A 20,683-nucleotide genomic window follows, 5' to 3' on the forward strand; every position below is an offset into this window, starting at 1 on the left:
TTGCTTATTGATAGTGTGAATGATGCTTTTAAGAAAATCTAAAAATTATTGGTAAATAATTAGTAATATAATGTTGTAAAGAATAATATATAATTAACTAGAGTTATACAATAGAACAGAATAGCTGAAATAATTGTATACAGAAATTTTTAGAACTGGTCAATATTCTCCGTAGGGAATATTAAAGTAACAATTTTTATTATTTACTTTTGTTAACTGGAAAATTAAAATGATAAGAAAAATGATCATTTGAAGTTGAACATTGAAAACTCAAAGTTTCCATAGAAATATGAACGCGATTCTGTGAACATGTTGCAAAACTTTCGAAAATTTGCATAATTTTTAATGAGAACTCCTACTTAACCTGTCGTATTTATCAAGTGTTGCCACTTATCATGGTTATCGCAGTTCTGGTTTATACCGTAGGTCTTTATACCGTCGGTTTATACCGTAGGTAGCACTTCAGTCTGGCTCAATTAAACAATAGTTGTACACAAGTTTTAGATTTATTTTAGTAATTCCACAAAATTGTCGCTTTTGTTCGGTTAGAGTGTTGGTCTGAAAGTTTCTGTTTATATTTCTGTTTTAATAATGAAAAAGCGAGTATTAATGATTGAAATTAATTTTATTGTTTTTATTGTTTTCCATATTTTAGAACTTTTTTTCTATTATTTAAAACTTGGAGCACCAATATAGCCCAATATTTTGTTTCGGGTTCATGTATTGAGCACATTGTTCGCTACCCCTATAGATGTTATATACAGTTTTTGATGTACTTTTTGACACACAATAATAAATAGTTTTTGAGCATTTATCAGATTATGCGAGATCTAATAGGAATTACATTAGATCGAAATGACTATGCAATATCTTATTGATGCCTGTGATACTAATACTTAAGGTAATCATCTTGCACAATAAGATTAGGTATAGAAACAATTTTTTTTAGCAACAACTGATTATGGATAAACTTCGCGGAATTTGTTGTAGAGTTGTAGGATGAATCTTTAGCACCTTTTCAATGCTTCAGTGTATTGATATTGTTGTCTTCTTGATAATTCACTTCAAAAATTCTTACCACCAGCGCCTAAATTACTTTATGTCTTAGCGAAGGTTATGTAAAAAATTCCAAGTGTTATAGGTCATACCTTTTCAGAAGATTCGAAATTGAAGAAATAAAAAAGGAAACGAATGATTTGATATTTAATGTCATAAATTACGTTAATAGTTAAAATATATGTGGTCCGATCAAATACGTACTATAATTTTAAACAAAAAAAAGAGGCCGTAGAAAATTGAACACAATATTTAGTTTAATATATCGAACTATTCAAATATCTCTAATTGTAGTAAAAATGCGCCTAGAAGATGCAAGTAAATTCGAAAGGAATCTTATTGTCGGCGAACAAACATAATACTGCGAGACGACTTTGACGGCAGCGACACCTAGGGCTAGAGAAAGGTGCTGAATAATCGTTTCCCACGAGGGAGCGATAAGAAACAAAGCTCCTTGGGGAACGGCCCAAGACACCGTAACTAGTCGAGTTAGCGCAATTTTGGTTTACCGACACACACACCGATATCAAAATGCTCATTCAGCATGTGTTTATATTGACACAGGGCTTGTTAATTAACAGTTCCCTTTTAGAAGTGCTTCCAGGTGGCGGTGTCTTCTTTTTCTATTGTCAGCGGACAAGCAATTTATTTTGTTTATGTTTAATTGAGCGAATTTTGAATTCAGCTTCAAATGTTATATTAGAACTGTATACATTTTATAATCATTTTAAATGACGACACAAAAATAACATACATTAACAATGTTAATTATATAAAAATGGGTTTAAAAATCTCGTAATATTAAACGAGTCGGTCGAATAAAACATGATTTTTAGCTACACAGACAGTAAGGTAAACAACCATAATAATCATAAAACAACACAAGCAAAGCAGTTATAAATTTGAAATTGGAATTGTGAAAACTCAATATGTATGCACCAATTGAATACAGGTTGTTGTGATCAGTTGTGACTCTGAAATATTTATAAAAAAAATACCTTGTAGTGCTCTTGTTGAAGTGTTGCCTTATTGATGTCATTTGATTTCTTGTAATGAATTTTGTAATATGATGTTGGATTTACATTAGTTATATATTATACTATTTTCATTATTTATCTGATAAGGACAATAATACACATGGATATATATATATATATATATATATATATATATATATATATATATATATATATATATATATATATATATATATATATATATATATACATTTTATAATCATTTTAAATGACGACACAACAAATAACATACAGGTTTATTCATATAATAATACAATAGAACTACAGCAATAAGAAAATACAATATAAATAAGTCTTGTATGTTTAGCCTGTTCTAACATTTACAAAATTATAGAAATATGTAAAAGTATAACAAATTTTTATTATTATCTTTGATTTAATTTTCTAGGAAATTGTGTTTTCATACTATTTCACGTACATGTCCATTGGTTAGATGATAATCTACAAGTTAGTGCTAGAATAGTGCAACATTTTACTATACTAATTTTTTCCTTATACCACTTTCAATATGAGCATTTTCAAATTGTCAAGTGTTAATTTTTTATAGTAATTATTTATTGACAATAATTTTGTTATTTCAACAAAGTTATTTTAGAGCAACGTAAATTTAATTTGCCGAGAGGTCAGAAATAACCGAATATATGGGAAATAGGAACGTTTTACTGTATATTTGTTTTGTGTCGGACCATGTGACATTGGCCAATATAAGTCAGAAACTGAAAAGACTATTTCTAATGAGTATTATAAGTGGGATAGTACTTTCCCACCCTTTTAAGCATTAATATGTTAGTGCTCATGGATTCTACAGCAAGACCAAATACGATGAAGATATTTTGTCCAATTTTTTCTAGTATAATGACTTGTTATTATTTCTTATTATTTATTATTGTATGGTGTTTTCAATGGCCAGCTCATATGCGTTAACTATCTATAATATTTCTTTTACATTTGATAATGAAAATCAGGTCTAATTTGTTGGCTCCTAAGTAAATATCATCAAAACTGACAGATGACAAATGCGTTTGATTTATTATTAGCTCCTTTTTTCCATTTATTTTCATATTACAATCATATACAATTATTATTGACTCCAATTCCATATATCAGCGGATTAATCCATACGGTTACAAACAAACAAGTTGTGGTTTTTATATATTGGAAGACAAATATCGCTGGATAATGCATGAATTTATAGAATGATTATATAGAATAAAATACCTAAGGAGTAGGTAGTTTTGGGTAGGATTTATACATTGATCGTTACTATATTTCAAATGAACAATACATGACTAGGTTAGATTATTTTTATGTAAAAGAAAACAGAAGAACAATGCCGGAAAGTATGATATATAGGGTGTATGGTAGTAAAACCAGTTTATCTTTCTGCTTGTATAACGACCGCTTGTTTCACTACTTAACTAATAATTTCACTAGTAACTATTTAATTTGCAAAAAATGTAACATGTAACAATTTTTAACAAATACACGTTTTCCAAAAATATTTTGTTTGTTGGTTTGTACTACCTCATCATTTGGGCTGATAATAATGCATCAATAACCCTTTTGTACACTATTGTATAACTCAGTAACCTATTGTATTCGGTATACAATAGCGTAATAGTTTTATCAAATTTTAAGGTTTATTATAAAAAACGACAAGAAAATATTTTCTTCAAAGTATTTCTTATCGTTCAGCAATTGTAAGTTATATTTCATATCAATTTCAAGTAGTAACCAGATGGAGCTACGGCTGGTGAATATGACGTATATAAAGGGATTTTTGCACGTCTATCCAAGGTTTATTTTATGAAGGTTTTTATGTAGGTTCGGCTTTTATAATAACCGTTCTTTGTTGACTGCTAAATTCAAAGATTTGAGTTTGGTATCTATAGAGAATCCCTGTAGTATTTGTTGGATTTGAGCTTCTAAATACTGGTTTCTTTACACTCTCAGTTGAATTAACTATTCTTAAAATGTTTGAAACCAACGACAGAAACTTCTCTCATTTAAATTTACCACATGCTTTGACTAACAATCCATGAACTTCAACTGCAGATCTATCCAAGTTACAAAATCAAATCTGAACTTGTCGGAAATTACACTAATTTTGGTTCAAAATTGCTAATCTTTAGATTAATATCAGATAATTTTTGTTGTGATTTGATACTTTGTCAAATTATGGAACCTCACTTAAGTCCTTCAAAATTAAAACAAACTCGTTATAATGATAATTTCTGCTTAATATTCTTTTTATTTATCTTTTTTTTTAACAAATAAGGGTACAAGAAACTGTGTAAGTGCACTGATTTTTTTATGGGTTGTGTTATCGATTCCTTCTAATTGAAATACAGTTTACGTGCGTTCGTTCGGACCAATTCTTTCGTTTTTATCGTCGCTTTGTAGCTAACGATCGAATTCCGTGTTTGGCAAAGTACTTGTCAATACCACTGAAATTAAAAAGAACCGAATTTATTAATTATTAACACGGTCAAGTAATTATTGTTGGGTTTTCAAATTTTGTACATTACAGCCAGCATATGTTTTAACTATCAGTTGGTTCTTAATGTCTTATATTAATATTATATATATATATATATATATATGTATATATATATATATATATATGTATATATATATATATATATATATAATATTTTGTTAAAGTTATTAATTTATTCAATAATTTTCTGTTTTTATAGCTAACCTTTCATTATCTCGTTGTATATCATGTATGTTGCCGATTATTAATTTATGTATATAGTTTTTCTTTATCTTTATAGTGTTAAATATTAGACGGTTGCATGTATTTTCATCAGCTGATATCTATTGATGAAAAGCTAAGTACAATGTAAACAATAGTTAAACATTCTGATCTAACTACTAAATTCGATGGTTTTAACATTTTCTGCATGCAATATCAGTTTGTCACTTAGATTTATTGAGTTGTTCAGTATACATAGGCGCTAGTCAGGAAACGCTCAAAATGGCATTTCCGATATAATTAATAAGCATCGAAGCCCATTAAAAATTTTAGAAACTTATGGTAATGTTGTTTCATCATATTCCAGTTGTCGATTTGGTTACAACTATCTATTATTGTCTTTTGTCAAGAAATATTTTGATATTTGATAACTAGATGAGAATAATGGACATACTGAAAAAAACGCCTTTTTTCTGTAGTATTTATATCTTCTTTTTTTGGTGTAGCAAATTTTAAGATCGATCTAAAAATTGAATTTTTAATGTTGTGATTAGATATATTGACTGAAAAAAGTCTTTTATTGTGTGGATACATTATACATTTTGTTACAAGTGATTACAAGTCAAACAAATTCATTATCCAAATCTAAAAAAATTACTATCGATAATATCACCTTTGCGGTGTTTAAATCTTTTAATTATACTAAAAAATAAAAAAAATCAAACTTTCTAAAGGAAACTTTTTTTTTCAATTAAGATAATGAGCCTCATTTGCTACGTATGAAATCATATGTCCTGGTTCTTTGTCCTTTAAAGGACATTGACACAACATTTGTTATTTATGATACGTTTACTCTTGATAATATTTTTCAATCATCCATAATGCTAATTAATAAAAAACAATTGCTATAAAAGTTAATATAGCTGGAATAATAGATTCGTAACGACGCTAAAAAACTGTGGTTAATTAACCAAGTGAAACTAAATGTTTACCAGCTACTATAACCTAGTATTCCTAGAACTAAACAAACTAAAATCAATAAGCTATTAATCGGCCATGGTCGATTTATACGCTCATATATTATGAAGGGCGGCGACCTAGTGATTTGTCAGATATATGAATAAATTATTGTTGTGTTATTTTAATAATACACACACTAAACGTCACTTTTTGATAAAAAATATATAACCAAATCTATATAAATAATATAGCATAACTTCAGAAGTTGATAGTTTTTTTGTGTATTCGTTATGACTAGGACAAAGTTTGTACAAAAATATAGCTTGCAGAAAAGTATTTTACATTTATATCATATAGTATGAAGAAAACAAGAAGTTTCGTATCCAGTAGTAATAATTTATTATTAACATTTTAAATTTATCTTTATTATTGTTTTGAAATTAAGAATTTTGGTCATATTTTACATCCAGATTCCACAGTCGACTTCTATCAGCTTGTTTAAAATATTCATACTAATTCAGTGTCTAAAACAATACTTTTATGTTTACTACTGCGGTAATAAATAGTAAGACTTTTAAAGAAGAACCTCAAACGCTGTTTTTATTTTTCCAATTTTTTAATTTAATTAAATCTAGGTATATATCAAGAAGGAGTTTATGTATTAACATAGTTGTTTTTCTGTTAAATACACCTCGCTATGTTACACAACACAATATTTAATGGTTTGGTTTATTTCAGTCTGTGTCCTGTTTTGGTGTTATTCAATAGTTATGTTACTTCGATCGAGATTGACATGAGGGTGAAGTTTGCCCTCATGTATCTTAGCAATCCTCTTGATTTTCTCTATGACAGTTGGTATCGAAAACTCTCGGTGTAAGGAATATATCCTGTAGTACGTCGTTACATCTATAATACTTCTCAGGATATTGTTTTCAAAAACATGTGTTTATATTAGTTTTCGCTGAACATCCCTTTAATGGAATTCTGTATGTCTATATATAAAGTTATGTAACGATAATTGTGATTTTCTTCCAATTAACTGATATAATTTCCTATATTTCAATTCCAGTTCTTTCCTTTTCTTGTTTACATGTTCCTTCCAGCGAAGTTTTGCATCAAGATTTTTTCCGAGATATTTGGATACTACTGGAATAATAGTGTTATTTATTGTTATTGGTGCTTGAGGTATCTGATTATACGTAAACTGTACAACTACAGATCTATTTTCTTTAATTTTATTTTTCTTATAAATTAAGTTTGGGTCCAATTATTGACTTGTCAGTAGTACTTACAGTCACTTGCCAGTTGTAATTTTCGTGTGGCTTTTCCTATAGTTTCCGACGCCAAGACTCACAGTATCATCCGCAAATGTAGTCATAGCAATATTTTCCATTTGTGGTATATCACATGTGTAGTGTAGGTAAATAATTGGCCCCAATACACTTCCTAGTTACGCCTGTTTTCGCTCCTTTTAATGTAAAGTAGGCTTCCTCATGTTTGACTCTATATATTCAGGCTGTAATGTAAAATTTCAATAGTTCACTGTGTTGTTTCAATAACATTATAACTTACGTAGCTTATGAATAAGAACGTCATGTCATATTTTATAGAAGGCTTGGACTGTATCTAAAAATAATGCTGAGCATACTTTTTTACCTTCATAGAGGCTTTTTCAATTACATCTGTTATTCTATACACCTAGATAATTGTCGAATGTTTGTTAAGTTTTTCAAATACCTTAGATGTTACTGATAATAGTGAGATAGGTTAGTAGGCTTTTATTTAATTTTGTGATTTTCCAAATTTTGGGATCATGATAATTTCAACTATCTTCCAAACGTCTTTTAACAGAAATGGTGGATTGATAAAGTTGTTGAATTTTATAATTTTATTTCTCAGTAGTTTTTGTAGCAATTGTTATGCTACTAAGTAAATGTCTAGTGATATCTTTGGATTAATGTCAACTTTAGTAACTTTGTTTAGTTCTTTCGGCTTGACTAATTGAATTTTCACGTTCTATGTCCGGAGAATTATACTCCGCATCAGTTTCATTTGGTTTGTAGGTTTTTTTTCTATTTGATCAGAAAATGCTTCTGCTTTTTCTTAACCGTTGCAGGACCAATTTTCATTTAGGTCTCTTGTAGGTGTGTGATGTGTGATGCAATATGTAGACATGATCATTTTAGGTGTTTGGCTGCTTTCCAGAGCGAATACTGGGTTTTTTTGTCATCTATTAGATTTCTCAGATAGTTATAAGCGTTTCGTTGCAATCTTTTTTGTAGCTTTCGTTTTTCAACTACCATTTTCTTGATGTCTTTCGTATAATTAATTTCTTTAATTGTACTCTTAATTACTGGAGTACTACTTCAAGCAGCATCTTAGATATCCATTTATATATATTTCTCGTCTCTCTTCATGTAGTTCAACAAATGTATAGTCTATTCAAAATAACAGTGAACTCGCGTCATTAATATATTTAATGTATTGCCTATCGCAATTTGTAAATGCGTTTTAGAATATTATCCTTCTCATTTTATTCTAATTAGAAAGTGACATAATACTGTATGATAACTTCGAACATGTAATCGAAATAAATAATAATCAAAGTATTATTTAAACCTTTTAAAATACAAGTTTTAAACTGACAAACGTTATTTTAATGCTTTGCTTGTTTTAGTACATTTCAAATCGGTACTTATTTTGACTATGATTGAGAATGCTGAAGCCAGGCAGAACATATTTGGTTTCTAATCAGTTACTTCGAACAGGAACAAGATAATGGTAAGCATTTTTAATGTTAAATGTTAAGTTGCCGCTGTTTTTATTGAAAATATTTTTAGGCGAACTGATATATAAATACGAAAAATGAAAAATATCATCTTGGATGTACCCAAAAAGAAACCATCCTCATACGAAGCGGGTGACGAATCAAAATCAGCTTGTTGTTACCTCTATCAAAGATCAAATATATGAAGAACAGTGAGTAGTTTTTTTCAATATCGACATAATTTAATGCAATTATTTCCACATGGTATCCATTAGAAAGCTTAGGGATATGCAGCTCTTTGAGGGATTTAGAACATCCTTTCATACACTGTTGAGTAATATAGGATTTAAAGGCGTAAATATAACCGACGAAGATGTCTAATGGAACGTCCAGAAATAGTAAAAGAATTTAAAAGTTTAAAAGCATATACTAAAATTCAGGAAGATTTATTATTTCAATTTGTGCATTTAGATAAGACATGGATATTTCAGAATGGGACCAATATACCTAATGGTATTCGCACTCATGACAAATAATGTTAAGGCAACAAAAGTTGATAGAAAAAGGTAAACGTTGGAATAACAGTTAATTAGGTCTTACTAGTCATAATGTTTACTAATAATTCATTGCAGATATATTTGTCTTGATGCTGGAAACAGGAATGATTAATATCACCTTCAGTTTGAATGATTTTGAAGAAGAAACAATTAACAAAAGATGAAATCATGAACAATTGTTAGATATATTGGAAATTAACAGCTTAGTTATTCGCTTTATACTTTCTGATTATGTGATTATGCTTCAATACTGACAGTTTTTAGGACAGCGTGACGAGAGTGCAAACAACTAAAGGTGAGTATATAATTAATATACGAAAACTGTAGGAAATATTATTGTAGAGTGTGAAAAATTTAAGTACAAAGATATGTGTGTAATTGTTCAGAATATATAAAGGTTTGTTGGAATATATATGGTAAATGCATTAGGTAGAATGCAGTGATTGAATATAGTTTTATCAAGAAATATATATACAGGTAGTGACAGAGCAAACAAAGGAGAAATACAGTGATATGAAAATGACAAGGAAACACTGTACCGAAGGAAACAAGAACAAAACATCAAAGATAAATATGTTCCCTAATGAAGGTAAAATATATTACTTGTATATATAACTGTTAAATAGATGGAGTAAGCCTGCAGGGGATACCACTACATAAAAAAGTGCCTAAACCCCAACCTCGTAAATATGCATGGAAAATAGTTAATGCAGATATAATAAAACACAACCCTAACCTACAAACCATTATAATAGTGTAATTATTTGTGGATTTAATACTACTGTATTATAATGTGAAAATAAATTATATTTCATAACTCTATTTTGTTTAATTCTCTTTATTAGTTAATTTAGGATTTTGTTGAATGTCTAAACCCAAATGAATTAAAAATCAGAGTTGATGCGGCAACATTGTGACGTTTTGACGTCATCAATTCAAATGACGTAAGTGTTTTTCTGTCTTCGAAGCAATTGTTGAGTTCCATTAATGGAGCAGGCTTTTGAGATTTTTCCCTACTTTATTTTAACCTACTCAATGAAAAGGAATTTGAATTAGTTTTGAGGCATTTTCAAATAATAATATATCATGTTAATTAACTCATTAGTAATCTAATTAATATTAATTAGAAATTATCTTTATTATACTATTTATGTATGAATATTTATTATTTGTTTATTTATGATTATATGTCATTTTGTATTTGCCTTAGTTATCACTCTAAGAAAAATCGTTGTATACTCCATTTGGTTTTAATAAATAATTAATAGCTCTGGATGAACACCGACAAATAGTATAGAACAAACAAATAATAAAGCAATGGAACAAATGATATGCTCGAAAATATCATGAATCAATAACTATTTTTAGATGATTATACTGGAGCCTACTCGTACATGTTATTTGCATAGTATCTTCAATTATTTCCAGAAAATATTTGTTGGAGGGTATTTATCAGGATGGAACAGTCCGCTAAGGTCAAATTAAGATGCATAATGGTCGTAAATTAGGAGAGCGTGTCCGTTCTTGGTCCGCTCGCGAATCGTTAAAATAAATTTTCCCACTCGGTGAATGTGTTTAACATTTAAATGGTCCCTTTGTTGTGTCGCATTTTCATTCACTTGGAGTATGATGGAAGATAACGTCTTTTACTGTCGGCGTTATTGCAAGTTATTCGCCGTAAAATATATGCATAAGCCAAATATTTATACCACGTTTTTTTCCGTTCGATATAATGGGTCTGGTATTTTTTTGTTGTTGTTCTTAATTTGGTTCGTAAAAGGGCGGACGCAATTTTTTGAGCGTATAACATTATAGAACTCTAGACCTTTTTTTTCTGGGTGCGGTATATTTTATTATAATTGAGTACATTTGTGATATTTATTTCTATACAATTTACACAAATATATCTTTTTTATGTCTCCATGATAGTCATTATGGCTAATAATTTTGTTTTCGTTTTGTCAAATAATATTTTAGTAAAAGCTGAAAATATCTTATATGAATATCTATAGTTTCTGAAGCGGTTAAGAAAATGGTTATTGCGTTGGTTTATTTTGAGAATTAGAATTTATGTTAAATCTTTCCACTAAGCTAACTAATCTCGTAAAAAATAGCTTATCCCCTAAATATCGTCACTATAAAAATATAATATAAAAGTATTAAAATATATGATCTATCTGATTGATATATCTATATCAATTTGAATATTTATATGAGGAATAAATATTTTAGAAATGTACATTGGGTCGCTCATAGAAAGATAATAATAACTGTAGTGTAAAGAAAACAAAAGTTGATGGAAAAAGGTAAACTTTGGAAGTAATAATTCATTGCAGACATATAGTTCATGCTGGAGACAGGAATGGTTTTATTCCTGACGCAAAATTAGTTTTTCCTCTAAGTCTAAGGGTAACTACCATGAAGAAATATTTGAAATGACTCGTTTTTGCAGTAGTTTGAAAATTAGCTTTTAAAGAACTTGGAGGAATCATCACTTATTGTTATTTACAATTCACTATAACATAGTACACTGTCTAGATAAGTTTCAAGTTTATTTGTAGCTAATTGGTATTTACAGGAGACAGAGGCAAGTTGGTTTGTTGCGATCTAAGCTTTTGTTTAATATTCTTAGGATTTTTGTATTTTGTGTAAAATATTCGGATCATGCTTGCCCAGATATATGAATATCAAATTTGCAATTATGTTATATAATTGCAACATAGTATTATATAACTAGTGATCCATATGACTGCAATATATTGCTGAACATCACCTGAAGTCCCATGTTTCGATACCACAGGGGTTTACAAAATAAAATGAAAAATGTATATTTCATATTAGTAGAAATTTTGAAATATTTTCATGCTATGATATGAAAAGTCTGAATCAGAAACTGCACTTATCACTGGAAATTTATGGCAAATAAAGAATCACAAGTTCGCATTTAAAAAAGTTACATTTATGTAAATGCGAGTGGCCGCCGGGCTCTGTTTTGACCATTATACTGTTAATAAAATATAAAAAAAAACGTATTTCAAAACCACGGCACCGACTTCAAAGTGATCAATTGGTAGTACTTAAAATAATATTGTAAATAGATAAATGGGTTTAGGTAGGTATTGAGATAAATCGTGTGTATATAGTAGAATATAAAATACGTGTAGTAGATAGTTTAAATAAGTTTTGTTTTTATTTTTTTATTTAGTTATTACAACGATTATTAGGTATACATTTTATTTTAAAACGTTTTTTTTGCGTTACAGATCTAAGTTTGATCAAATGTTACTTTTTAGTGAGTTCCTTATTTATCTATTAAGTCGGTTGAGTTTTTTCATTATAAAGTATTTTATATTAATTGATTTCCAATGAACAAGATCAATATATTATACAGAGTAGACTATATTAAATTTTCTAGTGCTATTAAAAGTATACATTTAAATAAGGTCTAAAAATTATAAAGGTATTTGTTTTAATTTAAGCTCTTTTGTGAAAAATCGCTACAACGCACTTTATTCAAAGTATTTTCCATGGACTCTTATGTTTTGTTACCTTTTTACATGTTTCAGGCCATTTGCGGATTCCATCTCAAAGGAATCATGTATCTTTTGTAGCTATTCACAAATCGATTTACCTTTTGGTACCTTCCTAAGAAGTAAATTGTGGCTCAGACAGATCACGACTTAGGTGTCGGTACAATTAGTAATTAGAAGGAGCAAACTCTGGAAAATATGGCGGATAACGCTATCCATTTTAATATTTCCAAGTATATTTTCATGGATTGAGCAACATGTGGTCAGATGTTGTCATGAGAAAGAAAAATATTATCGCGTGTTTGCCCGTATTCCAGCGGTTTTTCGAGCAGTACTCCACTCAAACGCATTTATTTTAGTCAGTATCTATCCTCATCGATGTTTCATCGAGTAATGCCTTCAACTCCTCATATTTGTCGCTCTCTTTGTCTTGTCGTTTAAAATGTCGGAACTAGTATTTCGTACTGAAATCGATGGAGGATAGTTGCCGTAAGCCGCTTTTTTCTTCATATTGACGTAAAAATTAAAACATCCCGCAAATACGATTTACTCGATACAGGTTCAGACATCTTGAATGCAGTAAACATTTTTTTATTTACACTTCGTCGAAATGGCAAAAATGAAGCCGGTTCGTGTAAAGGTACCCGATACGATCTAATACACAGTAATAGCATCTATTGTAATACCTTTAAAATTAATTTATAATAATATAATTAATAATACAGGCCTAATAATATTTTTCAATGATTTTTGCTTTATTTAAACTAATAATATTTATTATTAGTTTAAATAAAATAAATTTATAAACAACGTGTTGTGGTTGGCCTCCTGGGCCCAACGGCTTTGAACCTGGCTATTCGGAAAACAAGATACGAATGGTAAAACTAGTTTAATATTTAATAGTTTATTTATTAGTTCATTCAAATAACATGTTTGCATATCGTTAAAAATAATTTGCAAAATGATATACCTGGCAAATACTCTAATAAGGCAGTCTGGAATCGGTCCTTCTAAAATTGTTAATAATATATGTAGCAGATATGTAAATATAATTTTGGTGATATCTAAATGAGTCAGGATGATTTTCGTATTAAAGAGACATTGATTTAGAAATGAACTGTGGTGTCTTAAATATACATATTTATGTTCTTATATCAGGCACTTGCACTTATTATGATCATATTTTTACCTTAACAAGAAGAACTATATTGGTTTCGTAGTAATTTGTTTGTGATTGGCGATCCATTGTTGTACTTCTTTAGTATTTTGAAATTGTATAGATCTTAGCAAGTGGTAATTAGAAGGTACTTGATGTGGTGAGTCCGCTGGATGCGGAATAACTTTTAATTCGAGCTTCAATGGTGTGCCCTTCATAGATCAATCTTGCAACGAGCGCTGTTATACAAGAAGATAACTTTGCATTTGTTACTCGCTATTGGTCGTGATTTTGGCAACAATACGTTGTTCAATTTGTTAGCTGAAGCTGGTAGACACCTACAGTAACAGTTTCATTCGATTTTAACAATTTGTAATTCACTACACCTTCCCACCGTACCCATAGCAAGATTTTGTCGGCATCAATGTTCTGCTTCAGTGTCGATGTGGATGGCTCTCCAGGACTCATGACTTTTTGCGCTTGAGATTTTTGCAGGTATATTTGTTGTCGTCAATCTCAATACGCTACAGAAAACAATTTTTTGTTATGGGTTAAACAATGAAACCATAATGTTAAAACGGTTTGAAATGGTAGTTGGTGTAGTAGCTATTTTTTCTCATTTTAAATGTACATGCCTGGTGACAGTTCATTGATGAACTGCTAAACTTTCTGAAAAATTGTGAGAAAAGAATAAGATAGATTTTGGTCCGATATGTCTTTCACTTTATTGCTTTTAAAGTTTTTTAGTGCTCTGTAATTGGCATCAATATGACCACTTTTAAATACTTTCAACCAAAACCTGCGATTATTTGGCGACTGCGGATAGCACGGTAGTCATGGCGATTGGACAGTTTTTGCCACTGTTGTAAGAGTCGTAGGTTCGAAACCTGATGGTGCATGGTTGTAAATTTATATTAATTTTGCAATTAATGTAAATTTTGTAATTATCTATAATTGTGCTATAAGGTAAGAATACAAAATCCTACATGGAAAATCTTTGTAGACATACAAGTCAGTCTAGATAAGATAATGATTGGGATATGATAAAGCAGCATCACCATAGATTTCAAATAGTGTTTGTTGGACTTCGTTTTTGTCAAATTTGGGTGATTATATCAAGCGTGATTAGATCGAGTGGCCATCATTGGTGTCTGCATCTAGTAGACAAATCAGGAGTCAACCTGGTAGGCGATTAATTGTTAAAATCGTTGAATTTGATAGTTAGAATGAATTTTTTAACGCCTATTTAGATTAATACTCCACATTTTTACTAATGAGTATCGGGAACTAAAATAAATATAAAATACATCTAATGTTTCACTGTACCCGATATATGTTTAGGATACATTCATAATTAAGCGGTAGTAACGCACTAAACCGCAAAAGTAAATAAAACCAAATATACTGTATTTAATTAAATATAAAGTTACAGAAATAACTATTCAGAAACGAAATATTTTCTCATTCAAATACTCCTCTGACCAAATACGGCAGTTTGTTCAGGTCTTTCAATTAAAAATAAAAAACGGCAATAAATTTCGTTCCGGTATTATTAAAATACCCGCCTGTTTCCTTTAATTATTAGCGGCGAATAAATCAGCTTATAAATATCGCAGTTTCGAGCTTTCTCTCTCGAGAGCCATCGATTGGAAATGACCGGACTAGTGTACACAAACCGTTAAAATAATATGCCGATTACTAAATCACTAAAATCTCGAAGGAGGATAAAGCATATTTATTCAGCGAATGATCGTCGATAGGAAAATCGAAATAAATCATGCAATGTTTGCTCGATATTTTTTCAACCAAAAGCGATATTTGTATCGAAGTAACGGATATATCGTTGGTAAATATCTATTTGTATTATTTACTCTAAGTCTGTTAGAGTTGTCTTTGTTTTATAGTATATTGCTTATTATTTATACGTCTTGTTACGTATGCTCCGTCACCACAACTGCTACTAGGTGATGCCAAAATTGTATCATTCGTCATCTCGCATACTCTATAATACAATTTCCTACAGTTCAAGTATATTAATTATATAGTGACCTTTAATAGTTCTCCAAACTATCAAAAACTTGCTCACGATTACAGTTCAATTAATTTTTTCTTCAATGTGTCTGATCGAGCTCATCCAAACCGAAGGTGTTATTGTCGACAATGCTTTTTTCCATAAATTCAGATAGTTCTGGTTTGAATATCCTTCTCGACCTGAATGCTTATTGTATTAATTCTTTGCAATTATTATATTGGATATTGGATTAAATATTCAGTGATAGGGAGGGAGGTATAATACTCTGTGTATAACGTTCAGCAATCGGATCTACCGTGTATCTTTCTTCAAGCTTATTTCGATGTAATATATTAGGCAATTAAATATTTCGTTTATATTTACCAAGTAACAATTTGAAACAGTTCATTCTTTAACATGGCTTATTCAAAACTTACTTTATATACTATAAACCATTCTTTAATTGCCGCCTTTGTTTTTGCTTTTGTTGGGATCTTCTCCCCCAGGGTACTATGATATGGTGTATTGTCCGTGACAATAACTGATGGTTCCTCCAAGTGCTTTAAAAGCTGATTATCAAAATGCTGCAAAAATAAGTTATGGTTCATTTCTCCAAGGTTGTCACCCTTGGACTTAGAGAAAAGTACTTCCAGCATGAAGAACTATATGTCTGCAATAGATTATTAATAAATGTTATGACTAACAGAACCTAATCGACAGTTATTCCAACGTTTACCTTTTTCCATCAACTTTAGTTTTCTTTACACTATAGTTATTATCGTCTTGCCATGAGTGACCGAATGTACCATTCTGAATATCCATGTCTCATCTAAATATACAAATTGATATAATAAGTCTTTCTTGATTTTCTTATATTTAAAAAAAATGTATTCTTTTAAAAGCAATGTTTGGAGGTTCCATCAAACCCTTTCGTGGGTTATCTTTTCACCACTTAATTCCTATATTACCCAACAGTGTATGAAAGGATGTTCTACATCCCTCAAATAGCTGCATATCTTACAGCTTTTTATAGATACTTTCAAGACTAACAATTTTCGCTGAAATAATTGTATTAAATTATGTCTAGTATGAAAAAACTACTTATTGTTTCATAGTGACATATGGCATATTCGAACTCTGATACATCTAAAATCAAGCTGATCTTGATTGGTCACCCGTTTCGCATAAATACGGTTTTTTTGTGAATTTATTTGCAGCTTTTGGTGTAGCTGTAATACTCTAAAAATATTTTCAACAAAAAATGCGGGAATTGATATTTAACAGTAAAAATGTTTACCTCTCTAATATACAGTACTGGCAAGAAGAGGTCTTCATTATTTCGTTCCCATTCGAAATAACTGATTACAGAGGCAATCAGTTTTTGAATTATTTATATTTTAAATTTATTAAAACATAGTGTTGAAACAACGCTTGCCTATTTATAACCCGTAATTATAATATTTTAAAGAATTTTAGAAACGTTTGACAAACGGGCGACTTTTGCAGGCCCATTCCGTTACATGTTAGAACTAGTCAAACAGCATTCTATCTCTTTTAAATAGAATAAAATGAGAAGGAAAATGTTGTCTGACTGTAAAACGAATTTACCAGTTTCGGCAGCTATTTAACTGATGACGTGAGTCACTACTGTTTTGAATAGACTATATATGCATAGTGAATTTGAATCTATGCATAAGTGATAGAATCACCACAATAAACGTGAGTTTAAGTCTTATTAAAAAGGATTATTATTAATATTTTTTGTAAGTATATTAATAAAATTAAAATTAAAAGCGTTAAAATTTCATATTTATAAAAACAATCAATTAGCTAATTATCTGCCATTTAATTTCTGCTATTCTGGATTAATTACCTTTAACAGAAAATAAATCAAATTCATAAAATAATTTCCTTCATTTCGATTAAACAGAAAACCAGCAGTTTTCAACTTTATTATCTCGAGAACTAATTAAAGAAGATGTTTACGTTTAATGAAATTTTATCCTCTGTACAAACGAACGTATTCCAAAGACACGAAAAAGATTTAATTCCTAAAAGGGAACCCGACTTTTCCAGAGTTTTCAGTTTGGATAGTTTAGGAACAAGCCGTACTAGCTTTTCATACATTTCTTTTCGTAACATAAACTGCAAACTTTAACTCTAACTAAAATTCTGGAAGCTATAATATGGTTATTAAAATATCTAGTGATATATTGATAAATATATCTTATCGCGCAAAGATTATATATTATTATAGTTATTCTAATTATAACATATGAAGGATTTTCTGTTATTGTCTAGTTGGCGTGACGAAAACTATTCTGGCTGATCGTATTCGTAAGGCCCTTTATGTATGGCCTGTTCCTTTTTTTCTTCCTGTTTTTTTTTGGGCGTATTTTTTGGACTTTTCTTATTTGTTTCTGTAGTTAAACATTCTGAGGTAGTGCTTCCTCTATATTTTCTATCTGTTCTTGTATGCTTTAACAATCTGATAGGTTTCCTCATACTGATATTATTGTCTTTACTTTCTAGCGCCAGATAGTGGCGCTCCTAAGCATTTAAGTAGCTGCCTGCATGGGTTGTTTTTCGTACAAGATTTCCAAGAATTCTTACCTCAAGGACGGAGGAATTTTCTAGGAATTAACTGGTTATCAGCGTGACCTTTTTTTAATTATTATTTAATTATTACATTGTTACTAGTCGTTTCCGATTAACCAACAATTTGTCTTTATCATAACTTAAATCTAGGTATATAAATAGGAGGACCCATCGGCCCTAACTCAGTCTCTGGTGAAATAATGTTTATACATGTCACTGCTGTATTTTTTATTATATGTGCTTCAGCTTTTTAATAACATCTGTTATTCTGTGGACCTGGTCAATTGTTGAGTGCTTGTTAATAAACCCAAATTGGTGTGTTGGTATTAGGCTTTGTCTCTCTATGATCGGTTTTATTCTTTTCAACAAGGAGTTTTTCAAAAACCTTAGATATTATTGGCAGCAGTGATATAGGTATATAGGCTTTTATTTCGTTTTGTGACTTCCAAATGCCTGGGACATGTTTTAGTCTAAATACTGTATTGATCATGTTGTTGAGTTTTATAGTTCCATTTCTTGGTAGTTTTTGTAGTAATTCTCCTGTTATTGAATCACATCTTGATTATTTCCTGGGATTAATGTCAGTTTTAATAACTTTGGTTAGATCTTTCAGCGTGACTAATTCAATAATTTTTTTTCAATAATTCATTAATTTTTTCAACGATTTTTCAACTTCATGTCCGGCATATTATATTCAATTGGTTTATTTTTTTTTCTAGATATTCAGCAAATTCTTCTGCTTTTTGGTGATTGTCGCGTGCCCAATTCCCGCAGAGGTCTCTTATAGGTGCACTATGTAGACATTAGCCCTTTAGATGTTTGGTGGCTCTCCAGACTGAATAATCAGTTTCTTTATCATGAGTTAAATTTCTTAGATAGTCATTTATAGATTCGTTTTTAATTTCCAGTATTTCCCTGTTCATTGTCTTTGGTTTATGTTCTTTAAAGTATTTTTATTTTCAGGTGTTCTGTTTTGATGCCAGTTTGTTCTGTAATTTTCGTTTTTAGCTACCATTTTCTTCGTCTCTTTTGGATAATTAATTCCTTTAATTGTGTGTTTAATTTCTGGAGTATTATTCCAAGCAGCTTATTGAATATCTAGTGGGAATTTTTCTGCTTCAAAATTTAATTGTTCAGTTGTCTTGAGGGATACATTTAATTGAATTCGTTTGTTCAATTCTTCAGCAAATCCTTCCTAGTCTGTTCTCTTGCTTGTTAACGTTGGGTTTCTTATTATATTTTCGCTCAACGTCAGAATCACTGGCGTATGATCTGAACTTACCTCAAAATTTTCTTCGACTTTTTTATAGCTGGATGTTATGTTTCTTACTATAAAGAAATCTGACAGGTTTGCGGTTTTCTCTTGATCAGTTGGCCAATAAGTTGGTTTTCCAGTTGACATGTAACGACATCTTGGTTCAGCAGCTGCTTTATGCAGTTCATTACCTTTAGTTGTTGTCATTCTGGATCCCCATCTTGTATTTTTTGCATTGAAATCATCTCCATTTATATATTTTTCTCCCAGGTTGCTTAGGACATTCAAATAATTTTCCTTTTCTTAATTGTATCTCGGAGGACTTGGATTTAACAGTTACTGCGGTTACCTGATTTTATGATAAGCCCGCATTCTCGATGGTGGCAAAGGTTTTTTTAAATTATTATTGCACTTCCTTCTCTTGTGGTGTAAGCTGGATGTATGGTATAATAAAATTTATATCCTAAGTTTTATAAAGTATTCTTTTGTCAAATGGGTTTCTGATATTAGGCAAATATCTATTTTTTGCATATCTAGGGATACTTGTAAGGGTAGCGTGATGTTGCTGGATCCCATTAGTATTCCAAGTTACTATTTGAATATTTTTATTTGCCATTTCTATTTCTTGGAGCCACATGCCTAATGTTTTTCAATTCAAGTTGTTCAGTTCTTTCGGAAAAATATCCAATAATTTTTTCCTGGCAAAGCTGGACTTTGCTATTATTTTAAATAGCCATTCGTTGGTGATCATCTTCCTTTGTATCTCTTTGGTTATTTGGACTTATAATTTGGGCATAAGTCATTTCACTGTTGTCTTGGTTATGTCTTTTCGGTTGATACTTTTCAAACATTGTTTCTTGAGGTTTATTTGTTATAAAACAAAATTACACTATTTTCTACAATTTTTTTAGCAACATTGCGATACCGTGTCGAAATGATGATATTGGTTTCGCAGCAATCGAATCATTGTTATATTGTCGCACTTCTTCAAAGTGTGGAAGCTCTGTGTCTGCCAAAACGCAGATAGTGCATGGATCTGAACAAGTTTTAATACA

At 30.1% G+C, this 20,683-nt stretch overlaps 1 protein-coding gene and 1 long non-coding RNA gene across 2 annotated transcripts in view; one reads left to right on the top strand and one right to left on the bottom strand.

Moving 5' to 3' along the window:
- LOC143190516 (uncharacterized) overlaps positions 1–8,732 on the top strand; it is a 33,480-nt gene extending 24,748 nt beyond the window's left edge. The window contains exons 3-4 of the long non-coding RNA XR_013004262.1: positions 8,432–8,535; positions 8,595–8,732. This is a non-coding gene — a long non-coding RNA (uncharacterized LOC143190516). The remainder of the gene's footprint in view (positions 1–8,431; positions 8,536–8,594) is intronic.
- Positions 1–20,683, bottom strand: part of CARPA (Carbonic anhydrase-related protein A) — a 626,351-nt gene that overhangs the window by 80,669 nt on the left and 524,999 nt on the right. The window lies entirely within an intron of this gene.

Source organism: Rhynchophorus ferrugineus, unplaced genomic scaffold (genome assembly GCF_030347505.1).
Source record: "Rhynchophorus ferrugineus isolate W39M unplaced genomic scaffold, kcgeb_rfMv2 rfM2, whole genome shotgun sequence".
Lineage (NCBI taxonomy): Eukaryota > Metazoa > Arthropoda > Insecta > Coleoptera > Curculionidae > Rhynchophorus > Rhynchophorus ferrugineus.